Consider the following 5,817-nt stretch of genomic DNA (forward strand, 5'->3'; position numbering starts at 1 on the left):
TTTGCGAGTTCGGAATTGCACAACCATAGTATACATTGTTTGAAAAAGGAGTTTTTCCATATACATGTTTGTGTATTTCAAGTGAGTTGGTCACTTGTTGATGTTTGGGAGAACATGAATTGTTTTCCAAATCTTGCTCATGATTTCTTTAAAGTTAAATGTTATTCCTTCTGGGAACCCCTTCTAGGGATGATGGCCTCACCCTTTCCCACTTTCAGTTTCAGAGACAGATCAGAGTTGCGCAGCGAAAACTTCGAGGAGTTAATTCCGTTAGTTAGATTACTTCGTCTATGTTGTTATGTTTCATATTATATTTGTAAACCAAATAACTATTGTATATATATCATTTAGGAGGAGTTCCTGTACATATATTTCTGAGCGGGGCTAGTTCTTGGGTTACTTTTTTGTAGCAGATTTCTTAATTGAATGTTTAGATTTTTGATTTAGATTAGTAGTGCCTCTTTATTTAGTTAATTTCTTGGATTAGTCAGCTGCTAGATTTTGGGGCGCTACAGTTTGCTGTTTTCGAAGTGAAGCTAGGGATGATTCTGCTACTGGTGGAAGAAATTCAGAGGTTGGAAATGATTTTACCGACAGAGAAGAAGAAGATGATGCTGGATTGAAGTAGAAACGAGATATGTTGTTGTTGAAATAAAGAGGAGAAATTTGAAATCCAGATCCAGACGGGGTTAGGAGTGAATCTGAGTTGAGAAGTGAAGAACATGAAATTGCAGATTTAGATGAATGATTAGGACATGGGTTATCTCAGATTTGAACTCAAATCGAAGTTATGGTGCTGATGCTTGAGAAAGTGAAGCCTGTGGGGGTTTGTGTGGATGTTAGGGTTTGAGATGGTGTAACCATGAATGAGAAGAGATCGATGGGGTGTTAATGATATTTGGGTTGGTGTTTGACCTCATGGGGAAGATGGGTTGATTTGATGCTGGTGATAACTGAGTTTTGAGTCTGAAAAAGGGTTTGATGTCGAGAACAAGGTGTTACTGCTATGAGATGATGGATGACTGCAATGGAAGAAGTGGTGAGGATTCGGAGTCCAAGGGTATGTTCAAGGAATTGGACTTGAAGAGAATCAGTTGTTGTCACTTAATTTGGGTTTTATTGTGGTTCATTGAGATGATGGCGATGCTGCTTCAAGGAACTCGAATTAGATGAGCTTCAAAGGAATGGTGTTGAAATTAGAAGATAGAAGTGAGTCTGTTGAGATGTGTTGCAGGTGGTGCAAACTGGTGATTGTTGCAGCAGAAACTGTGATGATTTGCTGCCAGAATAAGGAAGAGATGAATTTGTGCTTCAATATAGATTCAGGTTCTTGAACATAGTGAGAAGTTGGAGCTGCTGCTACCAGTTGAAGAGATTTTTTTGAGCTACATATTGAAGATGTGTACTTACAGTGAGAAATGGAGAAGGAACTGATGTTGTATTGTGATGCAGTTGATGTGGCTCGAATGAAGGAATGAAGGATTTGCAGGTTATGGGACTGGTGATGATCATGACAGTGTGGAGAAGAAGTACATTGTACAAAGTTTGTGTTGTTGTTTCTAGTTGTTGCTGTTGTAATGGCAGAATTGGAGATAATGGTCGATACAGTCACAGATGTGAACTGAAACAAGGTGATGCAGGTGCCGGTTATTGCAAATGAGCTGGTTGTAGAAAGCTTGAAACGGGTTAGTTGTTTGAGTTCTGGGATGTGTTTACAAGGAGTCTGATGTTTGCAGTTGGGTGCGAAAGAATTGGAAAATGGGTGAAGTATGAAATTGAGAAGACTGTGACATTGGTTTAGCCGAGAGACTGACCTGAGATTGAGCAAAGAACAAATGAATGAGTTGAAATGAAGCATTAAACCTATTCTTAGGAACATTAAAGGGAATGATATTGCGTCAATGGATTTTGCTGGTGCAGAACAATTATAACTACAGTTTCAGGTGTTTAAGGTGAAATATGGAAGTTGAAATGGGTTGAGGCGCATTGCAGGTTAGCTGAAACTGATGATTACCTCTGGTGGTTTCTATTGAAGCTGAGAAGATTAGAAGGTTGCAGGTTAGATGTTGTTGCCATTGTTTACAGGGAAGCTGAGATGATTCTGGTGGAACTGAAGCTACAAAATTAGATGTTGTTGGAGTCAGAATGCAGCTACAGGTGAAGTCGACGTCATAGTTGGTGGTATTTGTTGGGTGCAATAATTAAAATAAAGAAAAAATCAAATAAGCAAAAGTTATTGATACTTATCTCCTTTATAATGGAATTGATCGATTGACGAAATGAACGAGCTTCTCATATCTCCACAACAGCAACAAGGCAAAACTTTGGAAAAACAGAGTGAGTCACGTGTTCAACACGTTTCCCTTAAGACATTAGCGCCCGTCTACACTCAAGAGTGATGGTATAGCCCTCACAGGACGGATATCTCCAGGATAAAACACCCTACTACACCTACTACTAGCATATGTAGTAGATGCTCAACTTGATCTTGGCAACTCCGAAAAAACCGTTAAGGAAAATCGCATACTCTTAAGAAACGCTATAAAATATTTTCCCTTAGGGGTCCCTCTAAAATATAGAGCAACCCCTTTCCCGTCGATTTTACAAAAGTAGTGAATTTCTTTATATAATGGAATAAAACAATTTAAGAAGTGGAAACTCCACAATGTGGGACTAATAAGTTTATATAGTTTCTTAAAACTACTAAAAATTGGAAACTCCACAATGTGGGACTAAAAAGTTTCATTCACAAAAGAAAACAATAAATTATAATTTTTTATTAAAACTTTAAAAAATTATTTTTTTATTAATCGTTTTCCAACAATCCCCCACATGAATGAAAACTCAATAAAACATGAAAACACAGATAGATCTTGGTAAATCAACATCCCAACCTCATGATCCAAACAGACTGATCGTGCAAGTGTTGAAATCATACTAGTCATTTCGACGTCCTCTCCCTCACACAAAAGTATGTTGGCCCCAGGTCTTACTATGGATTGCATAAATCATAATAATATTGAGAGCGTTCATCTTTAGTTCTCACATGGTGAGACTATAAGTATCTTTCACCAAAGTGAAAAAGCATGAACTAGTGAACCCTTAGTGACTTTAGGTCCTAAGTTCCAGTAATACCAAAACCATCAAAACGAAAATCACATAAAAAACGCAGGAAATACCATTTTAGGCAGAGGTGTCCATGAGGTCTTGAACCTTTGCTTAGTGAGATATTACCGGAATTACTTGATAGAGATAGTGAACTATGGCTTGAACTGCTAGCATTTGATGTAATTCGCGATAACAACCACAGGTGATATCTCCAAGATTGCTGCCAAGCTCGTGCCGTTTTGTCCAATTTGGTCTGGACATATCCTGTTTCTCAGAATGCTCTAGAGAATCAAAGCTCATATTCTCATAGGAAGCGGCCCACTTCCTCATTCAGATAGGTGAGTTTCCATAAAGAGTGTTACTGCTACACCCCACTTCAATCTTAAATTGAAACTATAGAACTCATTAAGACTTCTTAAAAGTCATCCTTCACATGCAGTCACACTATCACGTCTACACCATAGGGAAGGGACGGAGAATAAAATTCTCTGATAGTGTTTACCTTTACCCACCATAAATTAGTTGTCTCATTCGAAACCTTTATCTTGGGATCTCCAGTCAGCAAGGTTGAGTATCCTTCATGGCAAGTTTAATGTATGAGCTTAAGCCCCATCCCCTTCGATGTGTTTCTAACAATCTCTTTGGATGAACCTTTCGTCAAAGGTTGCGCGATATTCTCCTTGGACTTTATCCAATCAATGGAAATAACGCCAATTGAGATTAGTTATTTTTAGCTTTAGCTATTATAGCTTGGCTAACACAGTATATAGATATAGCTGGCACATGCCTATGCCAGAGAGGAATGTCTTCTAAAAAGCATCTTAGGCACTCATCCCCCTCTCGTGGTTTATCTATCGCAATACTCTCAGATTCCATAATGAATTGAGCAATATATGTATGTTTGGAAATCTTCCAAAACAAACCTTCCTGCTAGAGTGAAAACATATCCACTCGTAGACTTAAGACTCCTTTGAGTCAACTATCCAGTTTGCATCACAAAGTCTCTCAAGGACAGCAAGATACCTTTTATAAACCAAACAAAAGGTAATAGAGTATTTTAGGTACCGTAATACTCTACTAAGTGCATCCCAATGCTCTTGCTCTGGACAACAAGTATATCTACTTAACTTACTCACACTATAGGCAATGTCTGGACACTTACAGTTCATTAAATTCATCATACATCCTATAACTCTTGAGTATTCAAGTTAAGATACTCCACTATCCTTAATTTTTTTGAGTCTACAAGAATAATCGTACGGAGTACAAGCAGGATTAACAGTGCACAGGAACCGAGCCGGACCGACGGACCGAACCGGAACCGGTGGAACCGTACCTGGTTTTGGACCGAACCGAGGTACAAGGTACAGGTACCGGTCCAAAAAATAGGAACCGAGGTCTTGGAGGTACAGGTACACGGTCCAATACAGGTACCGTGCCGTACCGGACCGAAAGTCCCGAAAAATATATACCGTTAGATTTGGGGGATAAGGATCAGTATTAGCCGTTAGATTAAAGGGGTATATAAACTAAGGATTAGGCTTAGGGTTTCAGTTCCTACTTCCCTTCCTTTTTTTTTTCTCGTCTCCTCTCTCTGAGAAGGAGAACTCTCTGTTAACTAACCGTAACCCTTCGTTTCTTCATCAAGGACCAAGGTTGTTGCTTTCTTCATCAAGGATTCAAGGTTGTAGAACAGTAGAAGACCTTCAAGTGGATTTATCTTCAGGTATAACATCTCCTTTCTCCCTCATATTCGTCTTCCACATCTTTTCTTCTCTCTGTCCCATCTTCTTCTTTATAGATTCAAAAGATGGATAATAGTGTTTTTGTTTGATTTGTGTTTTAGGGATTTCAACCCTAGTCAATTTCATCTCTAATCACCACCACCAGGTCTACCACGAAGGTAATTGCGATTTCTACCTATTTACTAGTTGATTTTATGTTTTACTTACGAGTTTAATTACAAAATCGGTTATGGAATTTTAACAATTTTGTTGTTAACCAACTCAATTTTGGTTTTATGTTGATAGAATTATCGATCTTGATAGAAAACGACCAGTTAGTGTGTGATTTTGGAAGCAGAAGCTCATCTGGCTATCTAATTATTACTAGAGTACTCGATTGAGGTATCTGAACTCTTAATTCCCATAGATTGGTTGTTTCTGAACTCTTAATATCCCTAGATTGAATGAGAATTGTAATGTTTCCAAATGGCTTGTAATTTTAGTAGTTTTCTTTTCAGGAAATCCAATTTCCACTGTGAGGATACCAGTGCACACATCGATTTATGCCACCAAGTTGTGATTCATAAGTGCTTCCCTTAGGTAGGTTGAACTGTTTCAGTACATGGGTTTCTTTATGCAAATATTACTTACTAATGTAGTACTTTGGTTTCCTGAATTTCTTTCGGTATACACGAGTCTAATTTAGTTTATACTTAAGCCTTTATCTCTAATAGTACGTTCTTGAGATTTGTTGGTGGGATTTAGATATTTCGTTTACACGAATTTTCTCGTTTCATTTTCTACACAGGTATACTATCCACTACCACTAACCAGTTCATATCTTATACTCCATTGACAACAATTTCCTGATATTTCCAGTAGACTGAAGTTTTTGAAAGAATCCAAGATTAAGAAAGAATAAGGGAGTTTGGAGGGTTCTACAGTTCTACTTATCTTATGTTTTGGTTTCTATTTTCTTTCAGTC

General features: G+C 38.0%; 1 long non-coding RNA gene across 1 annotated transcript; it reads left to right on the top strand.

Moving 5' to 3' along the window:
• The first annotated feature begins 4,733 nt into the window (after nt 1-4,733).
• Nucleotides 4,734-5,197, top strand: LOC113353400. Its single transcript, XR_003361267.1, has 3 exons — nt 4,734-4,834; nt 4,955-5,011; nt 5,139-5,197. It is a non-coding gene; the product is annotated as an uncharacterized LOC113353400 (long non-coding RNA).
• The last annotated feature ends 620 nt before the right edge of the window (nt 5,198-5,817 follow it).

The sequence above is a fragment of the Papaver somniferum genome, chromosome 2 (assembly GCF_003573695.1).
Source record: "Papaver somniferum cultivar HN1 chromosome 2, ASM357369v1, whole genome shotgun sequence".
NCBI classification, from domain to species: Eukaryota; Viridiplantae; Streptophyta; class Magnoliopsida; order Ranunculales; family Papaveraceae; genus Papaver; species Papaver somniferum.